We start from the raw sequence: 22,250 nt of genomic DNA on the forward strand, positions 1-22,250 counted from the left end.
ATTAGTCAGGAATGACCTGCCTCTAACAAAGCCATATTGTGATTCGTTTATAATTCTATACCTGTCCAGAAGATCTTGAACTGCATCATAATAAGAACTCCATAATCTTCCCTGAAACAAAAGTTAAACTGACAGGCCTGTGTTGATGATTTCTGGTGATGGGCATAATTGAATGATTTCCAGAATTATTAGTAATTGATTTCAATCATCAAAATAATCATAGATTCCAATATCATATATTAATAGACCTCAATCCATCATATTTTTCAATAATTGAAATAACTGAATAATTAATAGTTATAAATATTAATCATTCAATTATATAATTTGAATGATATAAATAAATTAAATAATTCAATTATATCATTTGAATGAAACAACTGAATGTTTTTTCCAAAATCAAATGAATTGTTATAATTGAAAGATTTTTCATAATCAAACAATTCATTTGAATGATATGACTATAAGTCAAATAAATTAATGATTTCCTATAATAAAAATTATAATTTATGACCTTTTAATTATGCCTACTCATTTTGCCCTTTGAGCCATCTTTGTAAATAGGATAGATATTTATGTCTCTAATCTACACAGACATTACCTGAATCCAAGGATGGCTTTCATTATGTTTATTTACATCTTTTGATATTTCATTCAGTATAACTGGATGGATTCTGTCAGCTCCTTGCTCACTTTAATTGTTATAACTTCTAATAGTGGCAACTAATGCAAGGAAGCAAGCATATACAGCATCTGAAAAAAAATTTTCATTTATCCATCCCCTCTAATAATTCATTTAATTCTTCCTTAATTTATTCAGACTACACACTTCCACTTTAATTGTAATGATTTTGTTTAGTATTAGTATTAATAGTGGCAACTGATGCTCCTTTTTCATTTTAGTTGTAATACATTTGTTTAATATTAGATGGAAATCTAATATTAAACATGAAATTCCACCTAATATTAGATGGAAATTTGTGGAAGTGGGTAATTTGAACAAATTTAAGCTATAAATTTTAAACATATCACTCTCAACCAGAATCAAACCACATTGGTCCATCAGATATCTGTTACCACAGTTATCAAGTAAGCCAATATGTCTGCTTCCTTTCCTTTTACTGCTAACATAAGTGAAGAAATCTTAGCTAGTGTTCTCTGCACTGTTAGCTAAGAACTTCTCACAATCTACCTTAGTGTGTCTCCTCCCAACAACCACAAGTAATTTCATTAGACTAATTTATATTTTACTGCAAGATTCAGGGTCTAGTGATATTTATAATCATCCCATGTTTCTTTTTTGGGAGTAAGATCATCACTTCTGTCATCCATTTTGGTCTATACTTTGAGCAATACTTTTTTATTGGTATAGACAGCTTAATAGATTCCAGAATAACTTCCTTAAACATCTCTTATTTAGCAGTCGTGATACCCTTGTGAAAACAAACAAATTCTGTTCCTTTATTTGAAGATAACTGACGTTGTAGAGTGGATATCATCTTTTAGGGGCAAAAAAGGTGATATAGTTGTACACGTTGGCACTAATGATATTAAGAGTAGGAGACCAGCGGAAATACTTAACAAGTACAGGTCACTGTTGAAAAAAAGCCATGAATTAGGGTTGAATTTGAAAGTGTCTGCAATTCTGCCCAAACACGAAAGGAGCGAGTATAGATCAGAGCCCTGTCAAGCAATTCGGCCCTGGAAAGTTTGTGCAAGGCTCAAGGAGTAGAATTTTTTTCAGCCTGGTCTGTACTTGTTAACAGGAGAGACTGCTTCTACAGGGATGGGATACACTTAAATAGAAAGGGTGCAAGAATGTTTGCTGATGCTATCGAGGCAGTGTTAGGTGGGTCGAAAAACTGCTAGATTGGGGGGATACAAGGACTTATAGATTAACAGTAGCCACTGGCAGAGGTGAAAGTGATTCTTGCACTGCTTCTATTGGAATGAGCAGCAGCCAGAAAAATAAGATGCAGGATATTTCAGGGAATGCTGGGAGTCATTGGGGTACAAGTAAACACAATGGTTGTGTTAGGGCAGCTAAGAAAAAGAACAGGTGCATGTATACTTGCATGTACACCAATGCTAGGAGTTTGGTAAATAAATTTGATGAATTTGAGGTATGCTCAAAGCATCAAAGGTGGATACTGTTGGGATATCAGAGACGTGGTGTCACACAGATATAAGTAATGCAGAACTGGATATAGACAGGATAGGAAGGGAGGAGGGGTTATGCTATTAGTTAAGAAACACATAAAATCCAAGGAAGTGAAGCCAGTCGACATCGCTGGACAGTGCAGTGTCAAGTCAGTTTGGTGTGACATAAGCATTGGGAGATCAAAACTGAGAGTAGGAGTGTGTTATAGGCCTAATGACTCTGATCAGTATAATAAGAAACTGCACAGGGAAATAGAGTGGGCCAGTAAATCAGAGAGTCTTATAATGGGGGATTTTAATTTCCCAGATATTGACTGGAATTTGTGGGTTGATCACTCACACACTAGCAAGGCTTTTGTAGATTTCTTGGATGATCGTTTTCTAAATCAGCATGTTCGGGAGGCAACTAGAGAGAGCAATACTCTTGATTTGATTATCAGTAGTGATTCTTCATGCATTAAGAATCTGCAGATACAGGAACCACTAGGTGGCAGTGATCACAGTGTGCTGAAGTGGGATTTACTCAAGGAGGTAACTACCATCAGAGGTAAAGGGAAGGTTATTGCTTTCGTAAAGGCGACTACGATGGTCTGAGACAGTATTTAAATTCTATACAGTGGGACCAACTAATGATTTTACCAACAGCAAACTCAAAATGGGAAGCATTCAAAGAACTTATCTTGGAAGCTACTAGGCTTTACATACCAACTAAGAAATATTGTTCAAGGTTCAGGCCTAAATGGATGTCAGATGAACTAATGAGACATATGACAGAGAAGAAAAATGCATGGGATACATATAAATTAACATATGACACAGAAGCCTATGATAGATATAAGTTGATCTGTAACCAAGTTACAAAGGAGGTTAGGCAGGCGAAGGCAGATTACGAGAAATCTTTGGCAAGGGATGCAAAGAAAAACAGCAAGGAGTTCTTTACTTATGTAAACTCTAGAAGGAAGGGGATGAATCAGATTGGTCCACTTGATATCGATGGTTCAATTGTTGATGATCCTGCTCAGGTAGCTAACAAACTAAATCAATATTTTGCATCTACATTCACACATGAGGAGTTATTCAGGAAGGGGAATGCCATAGATGAAGTCAACACTGGCGGTGAGCCAGATGATCTTGAAATAAGTGAGAGTAAAGTGAAGGAGAAATTGTTGAAGATAAATACCAGAAAGGCACCTGGGGTGGATTTGATCTATCCAGTTATATTAAAGGAGGCAGCAAAGGAAGTAAGCAATCCATTAGCCATAATTATTAGAGCTTCCTTGGACTCAGAAGAGGTACCCACAGACTGGAGATGTACAAATGTAACCCCAATTCAACAAAGGAGGATCAAAGGGTGACACAAGTAATTATAGACCTGTGAGTTTAACTTCTGTTCCAGGAAAATTAATGGAAGCACTGGTTAAAGAAGCACTGCAGGATCATCTTGACAAGAATTCAGTTATAGCTCAGACACAGCATGGTTTTGTTAAGGGAAGGTCTTGCCTGACCAATTTGATTGGATACTAAGATGTAGTTGCCGACCGGGCTAGCCGGATGGGTAAAGTTCCTGCCTGGCAACCCAAAGGTCGCGGGTTCAAATCTCGCCTCGGGCTTGGATCAAAGTACTGCAAAAACCTTGGGAGGTGCATTATGGCCACAGAAGCTGATGCCCCAACAACTACCAAAAAAAAAAAAAATGATGTAGTCACAAAAGAATTGGATGCAGGGAAGAACTTTGATATTATATATTTGGATCTTTGAAAGGCTTTTGATACTGTTGCACAGGGAAGACTGCTGCACAAATTGGAGCAGTATGGCATTGGTGGCGAATTGTTGCTATGGGTAAAGGGATGGTTGAATGGCAGAGAGTGATAATTAATGGACACTGCTCATCGTGGACTAATGTTATTAGTGGAGTCCCTCAGGGTTCAGTTTTGGGTCCATTGTTGTTTTCTGTATTTATAAATAATATTGATGATGGTATATCAAGCTTAATGTCCAAGTTTGCAGACGATACAAAGGTTGGCAGAGTTGTTAAGGACGCTATGCTGCTGCAACAGGATCTGGAAAGGTTGAGCAGATGGGCTGAGAGGTGGCAAATGAAGTTTAACATTGACAAATGTAAAGTACTACATATGGGAAACAGCAACCCCAGAGCAACGTATCAACTCTATGGTACTACACTGACAGTGGTAGAGAATGAAAAGGACCTGGGGGTAATTGTGCAGGCAGTTATGAAGTTCTCTGAGCAGTGCAGACAGGCTGCAAGAGTAGCTCATGGTGTCTTTATTATTATTATTATTATTAGCTATATGGTGCAAGGAAGCCTGAGGCTTATGCCGCACCAGCCAAAAAAAAAATTCCCCCGAGTTACCCTGAGAGGGAGAGAGAGAGAGAGAGAGAGAGAGAGAGAGAGAGAGAGAGAGAGAGAGAGAGAGAGAGAACTAGAAGCAAATCACCAAGAAAGAGAAGAATGATGATATCCAGCTCAGGACCCTGGGTGTGCCAAGCCCATACTCAACAGATGTGAGCTCCTGAGGATAAATTTGGGTTCGTCCGGGATTTATCAATGATATACAGGAATATTTCTAGCAGGGATAGGGAGGTGATTATTCCCTTGTATAAGGCAATGGTCAGGCCGTACCTTGAGTAGTATACAGGTCTGGAGGCCTCATTTCAAGAAGGATGTAGAGCTGCTGGAACGAGTACAGAGAAGGGCAACAAAGTTAGTGAGCGGAACGAAGGGTTGTTCTTACGAAGAAAGGCTTAAGTTTTGCAAATTATAGTGTCTGGAGACTAGGCACCGGCGAGGTGATCTGATAGAGGTGTACAAAGCCTTGAATGGTTTAAGCATGCTCAATGCTGATGGGATACTGCCTCTTGCTCAGAATAATCACCTGAGAGGGCATATATTCAAATTGAGGAAGGACGGATGTAGGATAGATGTGCGGAAATTTGCCTTTAGCCAGCGGGTAGTTGGTTGGTGGAACAGACTTCCATCCCTTGTTGTGGAAGTTGATAGCCTAAATAAATTTAAGGCTCAGCTGGACAGGTATTTCGAATGAACGGAGGGATGAAGTGGAAGGGTTTTTTTTTTTTTTTTTTGGCTGATGCTGCATAAGCTTGCTCTCTTGCATCATATGCCTCTACTAATGCTAATAACTAACATTTTATGGATCCTTACTGATAAACAGGTTGAGAATATTTCTTTCATTTGTTAGTTAGTTATTTGGTTTTTAGGAGCATTAGCAACTAAGGCCATATTGCTCCGGGGATATGCGGTGGTTATTCCCTGACCTTTCCGCATCCTCCATATTTGGTGGTCACGGGCTTGAACCTCTGTCTAATCAAGAAGCATGTGCTACGCACTGCTGCCCACCGAGGCGTCCCTTTCTTTCATTTGTGATATCTCTTAACCTGCTGATGTAAGAAGCAGGTCATTTAGCAATTCCAAAAGTATCTAACAACCAGGTGAGTTATCAATTCATTGTCCCAGTCAATCTCTGAAATATTAAAATGTCACATAAGGTATTCTGATTTGCTGACCCATTCTATTTTTTGCAAATATAACGTAAGAATGGCATTTTTAGAGTTATGCATATAAGTAAATGACTAAAAATAGAACAAAAAAAAAAAAAAAAAACACAGATGAACATGAATGCAATTTATTTGTGGATTAAGATTTTTACATATTTAGCATTAACATTAGCATTAATAGAGACATACGATTCAAGAAAGCAAGCTTACACAGTATCAGGCAAAAAAAAAAAAAAAAAAAAAAACCACTTCCATTTCACCCCTCCGTTCATTCCAAATACTTGTCCAGCTCAGTCTTAAATTTATTTAGGTTATCAACTTCCACAACAAAAGATAGAAGTCGGTTCCACCAATCAACTACCTGCTGGCTAAAGGCAAACTTTCACACATCTTTCCTACAACTGTCTTTCCTCGGTTTTAATTTATGACCTCTCAGGTAATTATTCTGAGCAAGAGGAAAAATCCCATCAGCATTGAGCATGCTCAAACCATTCAAGGCTTTATACACCTCAATCAGATCACCTCGCAAGGTACCTAGTCTCCAGCCACTGTAATTTGCAAAACTTAAGCCTTTCTTCGTAAGAGCAACCCTTTGTTCCATTCACTAATCTTGTTGCACTTCTCTGTACTCGTTCCAACAGCTCTACGTCCTTCTTGAAATGAGGCCTCCAGACCTGTATACAGTACTCAAGGTGTGGCCTGACCATTCTAACTATGCATTGCTTTATACAAGGGGATAATCACCTCCATATCCCTGCTAGAAAAATTCCTGTATATCATCGACGAGACACCATGACCTACTCCTGCAGACTGTCTGCACTGCTCAGAAAACTTCATATCTGCCTGCAATTACCCCCAGGTCCTTTTCATTCTCTACCACTGTCAATGTAGTACCACACAGCTGATCCGTTACTCTGGGGTTACTGCTTCCCATATGTAGTACTTTACATTTGTCAATGTTAAACTTTTTAGGAATCGGCTGGATATGAGGAAATCTTCATGCATAAATAAAAATTCCAGTGAAATAAGAAAGTGTAAAAAGCTTATAAAAGAGGAGCAAGTTCCGGAGCACAGATTTTGAACAAGTGAAGATATGTCATCACTACCTGAGCTTTCTGGCATCACGATAGTTCAGAATTCTTCTAATATCTTTCTGTCAGAAGACCATAATATTAAGTGGAGTGTATTTGGTATCGTAGGAAGAAATTTACCAAGATCACCGACATAAGAATTAGAAGAAAAATAAGACACTAATAAATCAGCTTTATTACCTGATTTATCAGGTGGAAGTATATAAGGACATAGATAGATTGTGGCCAACTGCCTTGGTCAGAAACTAAAAAGCTCAACTAGCATTTGGACAAGAAGAAAGATTTCTACTCTTGGCCTGTTTAAAATTCAAGTTGGGATGCATTAACAGCTGTTTCTCAAGTGTTGTAAACTTTAGTGAAGGCATTAAGTGAAAATGGAGATTTGGGTACAAGCCAGGTGTGACGTGCTATATTCTTATCTTGGGCAGCCTTGGCACATTTATTGGAAAACTAAAGGATGAAACTTTAGGGTGCATGGAGGAATAAAGTATTTTATCCCTACAAGAATAAATACAATCTGAGCAAACATTAACTAGGATTGGAAGGTTTGAAACAATAATCCAATGTGGAAAAGAGAAATACAGAATCATGAAGATCAGTCCATTATCCCATTTGTAATTTCACATTCTTGTAATGCCAAAGGACAAAGAGGCTGAGAATGAAAGAGGGGGTTTTGTTGGAGATGAGGTCAACACCAAGCTGTAATCTGAGGAACTAACATTAACTGTATTGAAGGGTTGTTGGTGAGGAAACGATCAGTAATATTTGGTGTGTGGTTAGGTAATTTGGTATTCTGGTAGGTAAATGGAAAATTTGTACAAATTTATCAATAATTGCAAAAGCCTTAGCATATTTTCTAACTATGCAGCTGGAGCTGCATAGTTAGAAAATATGCTAAGGCTAAGGCTTTTGCAATTATTGATAAATTGTTGACATTGTTGAACACGTTGGACTAATTACATTAAGAGTAAGAGATCTGCAGATGTACTGAACAAGTACAGGGCAATGCTGGAAAAAAGTCACGAGTTAGGGTTAAATTTGAAAGTGTCTGCAATTCTGTGAAGACACGATAGGAGGGAGTATATGATGAGAGATGTCACAATTTGGCCTTGAAGAGATTGTGCAAGACTCACAAGGTAGAATTTTTTTCAGCATAGTCTGTGCTTACTAACAGAAGAGACTGTGTCTACAGGAATGGGATACACTTAAGAAACGGTGCAAAAATATTTGCTGATGCTATTGAGGTAGTGTTAGGTGGGTCAGAAAACTGCTAGTATGGTGGGATTCACAGACTAAAAGATTAACGGTAGCCACAGGCAGAAGCGATAGTGATTCTGCACTGTTTCTATTGTAATGAGCAGCAGTCTAGAGAGCAAGTTGCTGGGGATTTCAAGAGCTGCTGGGAATCATCACGGAGCAAGTAAATACATGGGCTATGTTAGGGTAACTAAGAGTAAGAACAAATGCATGTATACTTACATGTACACTAATGCTAGAATTATAGTAAATAAAATTGATGACGAAGGTAAAGAAAGTCAACAAGAGAACGACGAGAAACGTCGGATAACTTACGCAGAAAATTAGTTTCCTGATACGACACTGTAGCGCTGCTCACTTGGTAAACAGACAGTAGGCGTTATCAGTCCGGAGCAAAGTCGACAACGATATATTGATTGGCAGGTAGGAGCGGCAAACGACGTGCTGATTGCTGCATGAACACAACACAACACACGATAATATCGGTTTAGTAGCACTAATGGTAACTTGCCCTAATCACAACATGCCCTAATGAACGCTTTCCATAATGGTGAAAAAAGGTCAGGTTACCTCCACTTGAATCCCATGGGAGCTTGAACCCCTCCCAAAATGGAGGGGGTAACCTAACCTTTTTTCTTTAGAATCATGGGTGGACTAGCGCATAAATTGTTTATTAACAAAATATTAATTTTTTATTACTGTACTTTTATTTTTAAAGACACTCGTGCGGATACACACACATATCATAATGTCAATCAACACCTCAATAGCTATTCACTATATATATATATATATATATATATATATATATATATATATATATATATATATATAATATAAACAATCTTTCTTTCAGATAGGTTACGAAATATAACAAAAAATAAAGAAACATTTTTCCTTTTTTCGTAACCAAACTTAAATCAACAATATAGTAAAAACACTCAAACTACAAAAATCTGCTTTTAATAATGAGAAAAAAAACATAATGAAGAACATAAAAATTATTGGAACGAAACTTTTATTAATTTAGTTTTCGTCAAAAAATCGACCAATGTTTTATTTTCCTTCCAAATTTCTTTCATCTTTAAAAGATTCATCGCTACTATTACCTGTTTACTATTCATCACAAAACTATTATGCACCATTCTTTACTTATAAATATACATCATAATACCAACCAATGACTACACAGTAGCTTGTCCATGCTTCCGTAGCCAGGTGGGCAGGAGCAGCAGTGCGCAGCACACGCTTCTTGATTAGACCGGGGTTCGAGCCCGTGACCATCAAATACGGAGGATGCGGAAGTGTCAGGGAATGACCACTGCATATCCCTGGAGCAATATGGCCTTAGTTGCTAATGCTCCTAAAAACCAAATAACAAACAAACAAACAGTAGCTTCTCGTCTGTTGCGCTGACCACCAATCATTTCATTGTTTGCCACGCCTACCTGTCAATCAATATATCCTTCTCGATTTCAGCTCCAGACCGATAACACCTACCATCTGTTTACCAAGTGAGCAGTGCTAGAGTCCGGTGTCGGGAAACTAATTTTCCGCGTAAGTTATCCAAAGTTTCTCGTCGTTCTCGCGTTGGCTTTCTTTACCTTAGCCAAATTGATGAATTTGAAGTGCCGATCAAGAGACATCAAAGGCAGATATATTGTTGGAATATCAGAGACATGGTATCACAAATATAAGCAGTGCAGAATTGGATTTTGGGGGGTACGATGTGTAGAGAAAGGACAGACAAGGTAGGAAGGGAGGAGGGGTTATGATTTTAATTAAGAAACATACAAAATCTAAGGAAGTGCATCCGGTTGCATGGGGTTGAGTCTGTTTGTTGTGACATAAACACTGGGAAAGAGAAAATGAGAGTAGGAGTATGTTAATGACAATGATGACATTGTCATCATTGTCATTAACATACCTTAACGTCATTAAGGCATGTCATTAACATGCCTTAATGACAATGATGAGTACAATGAAGAGTTGTGCAGAGAAATAGAATGGGACAGTAAATCAGAACATCTTGTAATGGGGGATTTTAATTTTCAGATACAGACTGGAACTTGTGGATTGGTCATGAGCACACTAGCAAGACTTTTGTAGATTTATTGGATTACTGCTTTCTACAGCAACATGTTTGAGAGGCAACCAGAAGAAGTAATACTCTTGATCTGGTTATCAGCAGTGATTATTCGTGCATTAAGAGTTTGCAGATAAAGGAACCACTAGGTGGCAGTGATCACAGTGTACTGATGTGGGATTTACTTAAAGATGTAACTACGATCAAGGGTAAAGGAAGGGTTTTGTTTTCATAAAGGTTTGGTTTGGTTTGGTTTGGTTTTATTGGCGCATTAGCATCTAAGGCTATAATGCGCCAAGACCAGGTAATATATAAAAATTTAACATCTCAGTGACCTAATTAATTAGGCCACCGTGTCCAGATCTAATTACAATGATAAATCAATAAACGAAATAATAATAACATAAATTTTAAATACGATTAAAAACGTTTATTGCTTTCAAAAAGCTAAAAATAGCAGACACATTGTCATTGTCGGATAAAATCTGACTGAGTGTATACGGCTCAGTCAGATGGTTAAAAGCGGTAAAACGGATATTGCTAAAGTCTGGACAGTCAACTAAAATGTGTCTAATTGATAAAATTGTGCCACAGGACTCACACATAGGAGGGTCATCAGCCCTCAGCAAAAACGAATGAGTCAAATGACTATGTCCTATGCGGGTCCGGGCGAGAACAACTTCCTCTTTACGATTCCTGCGCAGACTAGACTGCCACGGTTCAATTAAAGGCTTTATAAGATATAATTTATTCGCAGTCTGTCTATTCCACGAATACTGCCACTGGGAGTGTATCTTTTCGTGTATTATTCGCCTGCAGTCTGTATAAGGGACTGGCAGGCAGCGATTATTATTGGGAACTGCTGATTTGGCTGCGGTGTCAGCCAAATCATTTCCCTTAATCCCAATGTGGCTGGGAATCCAGCAGAAGCGGATATCATATTCACGTTCTCGGAGGAAGTGAATCTTCTGCTGAATGCTAGACAGAACTGGATGAGAATTATATCTCACAGATATTAAAGCCTGTAACACGCTGAGAGCGTCGGTATACAAAATGAACCGTTGGTATTCGCATTTACTAATGTGATCCAAGGCTAACTCTATAGCGAGCAGCTCTGCAGTAAATATGCTGCATTCAGAGGGAATCTGCTCTGATGTAATGCTGTCTGTAAAGACAGCAGCAGATCCCACATATGATTCCGCCTTCGAGCCGTCTGTGTAAACTGGCGCGAAGTCAGAATATTCAGCTCGGTGTGCTGAATAAAGCTGCAGGTAGACAGACGATGGAGTGTCCGACTTTCCCCAATTTCTAAGTGACAAGTCACATGCCGGGAAATGAGCATGCAAGGGTGGAAGGGGTTGCTTCGGTGTTTGGGCAACCTTGTCTACCTTGATATTAAATTCTTTGAGTAGCTCTTGGACACGAATACCAAAAGGTCGGTTGGCAGTCTTACGTGTGTTATACAAATTTTCCCATCGTGGCTCAAAAACGGATAGCCACGTAGGATGGTCTGGCAGGGATTTCAGTTTGAAAACGTAGTTTAGAGACAACTGCTTACGACGAAGCGATAACGGCGGTTCGTTTGCTTCGACGTATAAGCTCTGGACTGGAGATGTTCGATATGCTCCAATAGCGGTACGGAGTGCCAGATGATGGACAGGATCCAGCCAACGAAGTACACTGTCTCTGGCCGAATTGTATACCAGGGACCCGTAATCTAGTCTGGATCGCACAAGTGCACGGTAAAGCCGAAGGAGGGTACATCGGTCTGCTCCCCAAGATGTAGAGGAGAGAGAGCGGAGGATATTTAGCCCTCTTGTGCACTTGGTGCGGAGTTGACGAATGTGATCAAGAAAGGTCAACTTTTTATCAAATACGAGTCCCAGAAATTTTGTATCCGCCACTACTGGAATAGCATTTTGTCCAAGCCTTAATTCAGGTTCAGGATGAAGATTACGCTTACGACAAAAGTGTACGCAAACGGTCTTCTCCGGCGAGAACCTGAAACCATTTTCAAGTGCCCAGGAGTTGAGGCGATCAATGGCTTTCTGCAGTTGTCTTTCAATAACCCTCATGTTGCATGACTGACAAAATATGCTAAAGTCATCAACATAGAGGGCACCGTTTACGGTTGGAGGAAGTTGTTCTGTGATGGAATTTACTTTGATGGCGAAAAGCGTGACACTTAAAACTGATCCCTGTGGTACTCCCTCCTCTTGGCTAAAGGAACGAGAGAGTGAGGATCCCACACGAACTTGGAAAGATCGATTGGCTAAAAAGTTTTTAATAAAAATGGGGAGTCGTCCCCTAAGACCAAGGCTATGCAGATCTTTTATGATGCCAAATCTCCAAGTTGTGTCATACGCTTTCTCCATGTCAAAGAACACCGACACCAAGTCTTCGCGTTTTAGGAAAGCATCCCGGATGGATGTTTCCAATCTAATAAGATGGTCCAAAGTGGACCGGTTCCTTCGGAAGCCGCACTGGATGTTGGAGAGAAGGTCATTTGTTTCTAAGTACCATATTAAACGAGAATTAACCATTCTCTCCAGGATTTTGCACAGACAGCTAGTCAGAGCTATAGGACGATAATTGGTGGTGACTTTTGGATCCTTTCCTGGCTTAGGAAAAGCAAGGACGATTGCCTTCCGCCAGGAGTCCGGAAACTGCCCTTCAATAAAGATTCTGTTATATAGAAGGAGCAGATAATCCATAGATTTTGGTGAAAGCCGTTTAATCATTTCATAATGGATGCCATCTGGTCCAACAGCACTTGCATTAGAAAGAGTGAGGGCTCTCTTCAGTTCCTGCATAGTGAATGCCCTGTTGTAGGGATAGAGGCCCTTGGACTTGAAATTAAGTGCCTGCTTTTCGATTTTATGTTTCAGGACCAGGAACTCTGGGGAATACGAAGATGTTGCGGAGATGTTAGAGAATGTTTCCCCAAGAGCATTGGCTATTGCAGTTGGATCTGCAATAGCGCATCCATTATAATCTAGGATTGAAGAAGGGTGGGATGTATATTTTCCCTTCATTTTCCGGATTTTATCCCAGACTACCTTAGAATTGGTAGCCTGGTTAATAGATGATGTAAAACGGATCCATGATTCCTTTTGACTCTGACGGCGAATGTAGCGTGCTTTGGCTCGTGCACGCTTGAAGGCTATTAGATTACAAGTGGTAGGATATTGACGGAATATCCCCCACGCTTTGTTTTGAGCCTTTTTTGCTGCTGTGCATTGTGAATTCCACCAAGGTTTGGGAAATGGTGGAAACCGGGCAGATGTTTTTGGAACAGCATTCGCAGCTGCTTGGACAATGATTTCTGTGATGTACGTTACTGCGTCATTGATAGGCTCCTGAATGACTGTACTGAGTTCAAAATTTGCCTGATGTTGGAAGGCATTCCAGTCAGCCTGATCAAACTTCCACCTTGGTAACCTAAAAGGAAGACATGGTCTCCCACTGTGTAACAAGGTTATCACAGGGAAGTGATCACTTCCGTATGGATTCTCCTCCACTTCCCAAGTGAGTGATGGGAGTAGAGAAGGGGAGCAGATTGAGAGATCAATGGCAGAAAAAGTACGGGTAGGCATGTGGAAGAAGGTGTTTGTTCCAGTATTTAGAAGGGAAAGGGCACTGTCATTGAGCATACGCTCTATGACCCGTCCCCTTCCATTGATGTTAGCACTACCCCACAGGGTGTTATGTTCATTAAAATCCCCAAGAAGTAAGAAAGGGGGTGGCAACTGCGTTAGAAGATCATCAAGGTCTTCCTGGGAGATGTCAGTCCCAGGTGGCAAATAAATAGAGCAGACCGTTAATAAAAATCCCACTGTAAGGCGAATTGCAACAGCCTCTATGCTGGTTGTAATTAGCAAAGGCTGAACTGGGGTCTGATTACTCACAAGGATAGCCACTCCTCCATGAGCAGGACCATCCGCAATTCTATCCTTACGAAAGATTGTGATGTTATGCATGGTGGGATCATCATTTGCCTTTAGATATGTCTCCTGCAAGCAAAAGCAAACTGGCTCATGCTTTTGCAGGAGGGCCTTGATGTCATCTGTATTTCGCCGGAATCCACGACAATTCCATTGTAGGAATTTAGCCATTATTTTGGCTTGGTGGGTCCATCAGGCGGCTTCCGAGGTGCTGAGGGCTTACTTTTATCAGTCTTGGCTTTATCTTTTTTGGGGAAGAATGGACGCTGTCCGGTGTCCATTTCTTCCTCCACGAAGAGTTGCAAGACTGAATCGTCCGGTACCTCCTTGTCCTCTACATCCATTGATTCTGTTAATTTTGGTTGCTCTTTTTTACCACTTGGTTTTGTTAGTGGTGGAGCACTAGGAGGTACGGATATTGGAGTAGCAGCTGATTGTGTTTTTGTGGTGGGCTTTTGTGAACTCAATAAATAGCGTGCAATCGGCGTGAATGACTCTCTTGGTGGTATAGTCATATCTGTTTGTGTACCGATAGTGCACTTCGCAGAAACCTTCTGAGCATATGAAGGCTTTCCGCTATTTATTGGTTGTATGCGTTTTCTGGCCTCTGGGTAGGAGATGTTTAGCTCCGTTTTTAACTTTTGTATCTCCTTTTCGTCCTTCCACCGCTGGCATGCTCGAGAGTATGCAGGGTGCTCTCCTTGGCAGTTAATACAGTTAGGCTTAGGAGCTATACATTCCTTGCTCTCGTGATCTTTAGCACCACATCGAGCACAGGCAGGGTTACCACGACAAGCTGTTTGTGAGTGGCCGTACTTTTGACATTTAAAACACCTCAGTGGGTTTGGAACGTAAATCCTCACTGGGCAGTTTAAGTACCCTGCCTTGATGGAACTTGGAGGCCTTGGGGTGTTGAATGTTAGGATGAGAACTCGGGTAGGGACAAGATTCCCATCCTTATGCATGGATATTCGCTTGACAGCTGTTACTCCTTGTTCTTTTAATTCAGAGCAGATCTCTTCTTCAGAAACGTGAAGAAGATCCCACTCTGATATCACACCTCTTGAAGAGTTCAAAGTTTTGTGAGGGGTTGTGATGATGGATATTCCCCCTATAGATGTGGCTTTCAAAAATTTTTCAGCTTGATTTATATTTGATGCTTCTATTAGAATATCTCCAGAACGCAGCCGTTTTACGGATTTGGGTGAACCTGCCATCCCTTCTAATCCTTTCTGGATAAAGAAGGGTGACATTTTCCCAAGTGACTGCTCTCCGGTGGAATGGAGAATGAGGAAAAGAGGTGTCACAGATGTTGTTTTCTCCTCAGTTCTGGCTCTTTTAGCTGAATTGGTTTCGCTCTCATCTAACGATCGATTAGGTAGGGGCCTTGTTGGGGCCCCAGAAGAAGAATTTAAATTACTCATAGGAGTAAAGAAAAAATGTCTGATGCCTAAGTACCTCACCCACCACGGAGCCCTACAAGGGGGCGCCCACTCGTGAACTAGCAGGTACTGCGTACACGAATGGGACGCCGAGTTCGCTTAGAACACCATACCCACGTTACCAATAAGTCTTTATCCCGTCCCAGGACCAAAGGGAGGGAGACTTATTAGAACGCAGTTGACCCTAGCAGTATAAAACCACCCGCCGATTGATCCCAGTCGAGCCGGTCCGGGACCGCCCGTCTTGTCGAAGCAGGGGCCAAAGTGGTGTATTAAGGCTGGGCCCCTCAACCACCAGGATCCCCCTTTCCGCTTCCACGGGTCGCGGCGCACGGCTGCACACGCCGGATTCCACAGATGTAACCCTGGAACCAAGGTATGGGCGTTAGATCCCAGTAATGCTAATCTGGAAAACCAGCAGCATCACTGGGAGGTCCCCTCACCACGTACAGGTGCCCACGTCGAGGGGTTTCATAAAGGTGAATACAGAGGTCTCAGACAGTTTTTAAATTCTATAGAGTGGGTTCAACTGATGATGTTACCAACGGCAAATTCTAAATAGGAAGTCTTCAGGGACTTAATCTTGGAGGCTACTAGGCTTCATACCAACTAAGAAATACTGTTCAAGATTCAGGCCTAAATGGATGTTGGATGAATTAATGAGACTTGTGGCAGAGAAGAAAAATGCATGGGATGCATATAAATTATCAGGTGACACAGAAGCCTACGACAGATATAAGCTAGTCTGTAATCAAGTCACAAAGGAGATTAGGCAGGCGAAGGCAGATTATGAGAAATCTTTGGCAAAGGATGCAAAGAAAAACAGCAAAAAGTCCTTTACTTATGTAAACTCTTGAAGGAAGGGGGATGAATCAGATTGGTCCATTAACATAGATGGTTTGACAATTGATAATACTGTTCAAGTAGCTGATAAACTGAATGAGTATTTTGCATCTACATTCACACGAGCAGTTATTCAAGAAGCGGAATGCCCGAAGTTTATGTAACTCTAACAGAGAGCCAAGTGATTTTGTGATAACTGAGAGAAAAGTGGAGAAGAAATTGTTGAAGTTAAACATAAAAAAGGCACCTGGAATCTATCCAGTTATAATGAAGGAGGGAGCAAGGGAAGTAAGGAAACCCGTAGCCATAATTATGAGAGCATCCTTAGAGTTAGGGGAAGTCCCCATGGACTGGAGATGTGCAAATGTATCCCCAATTCACAAAGGGGATTCAAAGGGTGACAAAAATAATTATAGACCTGTTAGTAAAACTTCTGTTCCAGGGAAAAGAATGGAGTCACTGGTTAAAGATTAAAAAGGTGATACAAGATCACTTAGACAAGACAGCAGCAATAGTTTAGAATGATTAGATAGTAAATGTGATCACAAAGGATCATCATCATCATCATCAGCCATTTTCAATCCACTGCAGGATGAAGGCCTCTCCAGCAACTTTCCAGTTCCTTCTGTTTTGAGCACTGGCCATCCATTTACTACTCAAAAACTCATGAATTTCATCTATCCATCTCCGCCTTTGTCTTCCAGGTTTTCTTCTAGCTCCTCTTGGGTACCATTCTGTTATTTTCTTAGTACATCTGTCATCATGTCTTCGAGCTATGTGTCCTGCCCAAGACCATTTTAGTTCTTTAGTTTTGATAAGAATGTCCTTTACTTGAGTTTGCTGCCTAATCCATGTGTTTCTCTTCTTATCTAACAGTCTGATTCCCAATATAATTCGTTCCATTCTTCGCTGTGTAGTTCTTAGCTTCTCTTCCATTCTTTTGGTGAGTGCCCAAGTTTCACTTCCATAAGTCATGGTGGGGAGTATACATTGATTCATTATTTTACGTTTCAAACTGGGATATTGCTCTTCAGTATGTGACTATATTTCCTGAATGCTATCCATCCAAAATTTATTCTTCTCTTGACTTCCAGCCATTTATCATTATTACAGCTAATAACTTTTCCCAGATAAGTATATGACTCCATCTTTTCAATTACTGCTCCTTCAATCATTATTTCCCTTTCTGTGGCATACCTGTTCATCATTACTTTTGTTTTAGCCATATTCATCTTTAGTCCAAAATCCTTGGCCGACCGGGCTAGCCGAGTGGGTAAAGTACCTGCCCGGCAACCCAAAGTCGCGGGTTCGATTCCCGCCTCGGGCTTGGGTCAAAGTACTGCAAAAACCTTGGGAGGTGCAATATGGCCACAGAAGCCGATGCGCCAACAACTACCAAATCAAATCAAATCAATCCAAAATCCTTACTAACTGTGCATAACTGATTAAGATTTTCCTCTAATTCTTTGGGATCGTGGCTTATGACCACAATGTCATCTGCAAATCGTAAATGGTTTAGGTACTCTCCGTTCACATTGACTCCTTTCTGCGACCTGTCTAATCTTCTGAAAGCTTCCTCAAGGGCAGCAGTAAACAGCTTCGGAGATATTGTGTCTCCTTGTCGAACTCCTTTCTCGATTTTAAATTTCCTACTGTCTTTGTCTAGTCTAATAAAGGATGTAGCACTCTCATATATTTTCTTCAAAATCATAATATATGGAGTATCTATGCCTTGTCTTTCCAGTGCCCAAAACATTGCCTTATGCTGTATGGAGTCAAATGCCTTTTCATAATCCACAAATGCCAGGCATAATGGTGTTTTATATTCATTTGCTTTCTCCATTAGCTGTGATATTACTTGAAGGTGATCCATAGTTGAGAATCCTGTCCTAAAGCCAGCTTGCTCTTTCGGTTGATTCTCATCAAGTATTCTTTCTAATCTGTTAGTAATGACCCTTGTGAACAACTTGTAGATATGGGATAACAAGCTAATTGGTCTATAATTTCCAATTTCTGATTTATCTCCTTTCTTATGCAGCAAAACTATGATTGCATTATTCCACTGCTTAGGCATCACACCTTTTCTAATGCACTTTGTGAAGAGCCTTGCCAGTTTTTGTGTTATGTCTCTTCCTCCCAATTTTAACAACTCTACAGTAATTTCATCTTCCCCCGGGGCTTTCTGATTCTTCATTTTCTTCAATGCATGTTCTACCTCATCAGGAAGAATATCGGGTATGTCGTATGTGTTGCTACTTTGCAATCCATCTTCCCCACTGCTGGTATCATTCCCTCGCTCCTTGTATAATTCTCTATAGTAGTCTTCTGCTATTTGAATTATGCCTTCTCTGCTGTTTATAAGTACACCATCGCTATTCTTCAGTTTCAGTATCATTTGTCTTTCTGTATTACTCATGGCTGCTGATTTCAATCCTTTGTTTTCCCTTAATGCTTGTTCTACTTTTCTTGTGTTAAATCTTCTTATGTCCTCTCTGAGTCTCTTTCTAATGGCTTTGCATAACTCAGTATACTCAATTTTCTCCCTGTCAGTGTTTTTCTTGCTCTTCATTTGTCGTCTTTGGTTCATCATGACAAGTGTTTCTTGACTAATTTTTTCTTCTTTGGATTTCTGTTTCCCTATAGGTTTCTTGGGCTTTATCACTTTCAGAAAGTTGTAATATTCCTCGTCGATATCTTGGTCCTGAGCAGTCTGCAGAAGCTCAAACTTGTTCTTAAGTTCCAGTACATACTGCTTTTTCTCCTCCTCTGTTATCTCAAAGACCTTTGTATTATTTACTCGAGTCAGTTTTTTCCTTTCCTTTCCTACATCTATATCAAGTGTACATCTTACCATTCTATGATCACTTCCAACATTTACCTTATTCAGGACGGTAACATCATTCACAATATATCTTCTGTTAGTGAGGATGAAGTCGATTTCATTAGTTGTTAATCCATTTGGACTCTTCCATGTCCACTTTCTGTTCACCCTTTTCTTGAAAAAAGTGTTCATTACTGACATTCCTTGAGATTCTGCAAATTCCACAAGTCTTTCACCTCTTTTATTTCTTTCACCAATTCCAAAATTTCCTATAGTTCCTCTTTCTGCGTTGTTTTGCCTTTTTCCAACCTTAGCATTGAAGTCCCCCATAATAATAGTGTAGTGGGTTTTCTGCTCATCTAGAAGACTCTCAATTTCAGTGTACATTTCTTCAACCTCTTCATCATCATGGCTCGATGTTGGTGCATAAATCATTATAATCTTTAGCTTGTACCTCTTAGAAATCTTGAGTATTAGTCTTGACACCCTTGGTGATGTACTTTTGAATTCCAAAATGTTGTTTTTAAAATCTTTATGGACCAGAAACCCAACTCCACCTTCACTCCTTTCACTGTTTCCATTGGTGTACAGCAGATTTCCACTTGATAAACTTATAAGTGATTCATTTCTTCTTCTTGTTTCAGCCAAACCGATGATATTCCAATTCACATTTTCTAATTCCTTTTCCAGCTCTAATATCCTGTCTTCACCGATGAGTGATCGTACGTTATAACAGGCCAAGTTCAATTTCCGTGCATGGCAGCCTGGTCGTACCCAGAGATTCTTAGCACCCTCTGCTTCCACTCTGATCCTCTCACTGCCGTAAGAGGGAGAGTGAAAGCTGCTGGGGACTGAGGGCCATTTGTATTGTTGTGCTCTCATTGCTGGAGGGTTTGGTCTTTTCCTCTTCACGCTGACCAGGCGTCTTGAAGAGAACCACTCTACACGTTCGTTGCCACCTAAGTGACGTAACAGGGCTTACCATCGAGAAGGTGTGCATGAGTGGATTTTAGGGAGGCAGGCCAACCGGACTTCTCCTAAATCTTCTGTAATAGAGAGATATTGGATCCATCAGTGTTTTAGGCTGAGTGTCTGATAACACACAGGATACCTGTTCCCCTCTAAGCCCCTCACAAAGTGAGGGGCTTAGAGGGGAACAGGTGATCACAAAGGAACTGGATGCTAAAAATAATTCTGATATGATATACTTGGATTTCAGCAAAGCTTTTGATACTGTTGCACATGGAAGACTGCTATATATTAATGTTGTTAGTGGAGTTCCCCAAGGTTTCAGTGCTTGGCCCATTGTTGTTTTGTGTATTCATCAATGATATTGATGAAGGTATTTTTTTTATTTTTTTATGAAAACCCCAAACACAAAAGGTATCAAAACCTATAGTACTTAGTACCATGCATGGGTTGAAGGAGAAGGATGGGGGGGGGATGCCGGAAACTTTGCTCTAGAGACTAAACATGGGTTTCACCACTTCAAGCCTCCAATAAGTAAAGTGGTGGTATTTCACCGGTTGATGAAAGTAATCTACCATATCAGACTTAAATGTTCAAGTTTGCAGATGATTGGCAGGGTTTTAAATGTCAGTATTCGCAGTGCGCTACTGCAACAAGATCTAGAAATTTTGGGTAGATGGGTTGAGAAGTGGCAACTGAAGTTTAATATTGACAAATGCAAAGTACTTCATACTGGTAGAAGTAACCCCAGAGAAATGTATCAACTGTGTAGTACAACACTCAGGGAAATGGAGAGTGAAAAAGACCTGGAGGTGTCATTTTAGAATGGATGTATTGTTGCTAGAACAAGTACAAAGAAGGGAAACAAGATTGGTGACGGGAACAAAGGGGTGCTCCTACCAAGAAAGGCTTAAGTTCTGAAAATAGCAGCGCCTGGAGACTAGGCACCAGCTGATCTGATTGAGGTGTATAATGCCTTGAACGGGTTGAGCAAGCTAATTGCTGATGGGATTCTTCCTCTTGCTCAAATTGAGAACCTGAGTGGGCATAGATTCAAATTGAGAAAAGACGGTTGTAGAACAGATGTGCGGAAATTTGCTTTAGCCAGCGGGTAGTTAATTGCTGGAACAGCCCTCCATCTCTTGTTGTGGAAGTTGATAGCTTAAATAAATTTAAGGCTGAGCTAGACAGGCATTTGAAGTGAACGGATGGGTGAAATGGGAGGTGTTTTTTTTTTTTGGCTGATGCTGCATAAGCTTGCTTTCTTGCATCGTATGCCTCAACTAATGCTAATGTGGTCATTCAGAGTATATAACACAACTATTAACCATGTTTTGCAATCGTACATGGATTGGAATCATGGTTAACTCAAATGCATGACCAAAAGTATTCAGACACTCCTAAACAAATATTGTGTAATGTATCAGAAGTCCCCAACATAGGCGAATCACTTCAAGTGTGGTATTGCCTGTTCAGCTGCATTACATGAGAAGCCTACATAAGTCATGGATTGGAACTTGCAGACTTTTAACATGAAGTGATGGAAAAGATCCATTAGTAACCTTTCTGTGCTCATCTGAAACTCTCAAAATCCACTGTAGTCAATGTTATTCATGGATGAAGGGACATAGGTAATACCTTAATAAAAAAATAGTCTGGATGACTGCACAACCTAAAACAGAATGTGTTTGATGAACTATAAAGAGGATAGTTTGTATCTCATATATCTTTTGTCGAAAACATCATGGATCGTCATTATATCAGTTATTCATAGGAGAACTGCACGGCCTTGTGTTCAATAGTAGGGCAGCCGTGCATAAAGCCCAATATCGGGATCACAAATGCAAAACAGCAATTAGAATGGTCACGGCCATTCCTGGCTCCTTGGTCGCCTGCATGCAGCAAGTATTTGCACCACTTTACATCAAACTTTTACTGAAAGTGATACACAAAACTACATAATAATCCTATCCTATATATAATTCTTGAAGTGTCCTTCTGCCTGTCTGTCCCCATTCTATTTTAAAAATCATGTAAAAAAGAACAAAGAAAAAAACTTAGAGAAATACAGTAAACTTTGTTTCTACTCATCAGGAAGTGCCA

At 40.2% G+C, this 22,250-nt stretch overlaps 1 protein-coding gene across 1 annotated transcript in view; it reads right to left on the reverse strand.

The window, feature by feature from the left end:
* LOC150080985 (kelch-like protein 10) overlaps positions 1–22,250 on the reverse strand; it is a 132,744-nt gene that overhangs the window by 25,016 nt on the left and 85,478 nt on the right. The window lies entirely within an intron of this gene.

This window comes from Mastigoproctus giganteus, chromosome 9 (genome assembly GCF_048544385.1).
Source record: "Mastigoproctus giganteus isolate SK-2022 chromosome 9, ASM4854438v1, whole genome shotgun sequence".
Lineage (NCBI taxonomy): Eukaryota > Metazoa > Arthropoda > Arachnida > Uropygi > Thelyphonidae > Mastigoproctus > Mastigoproctus giganteus.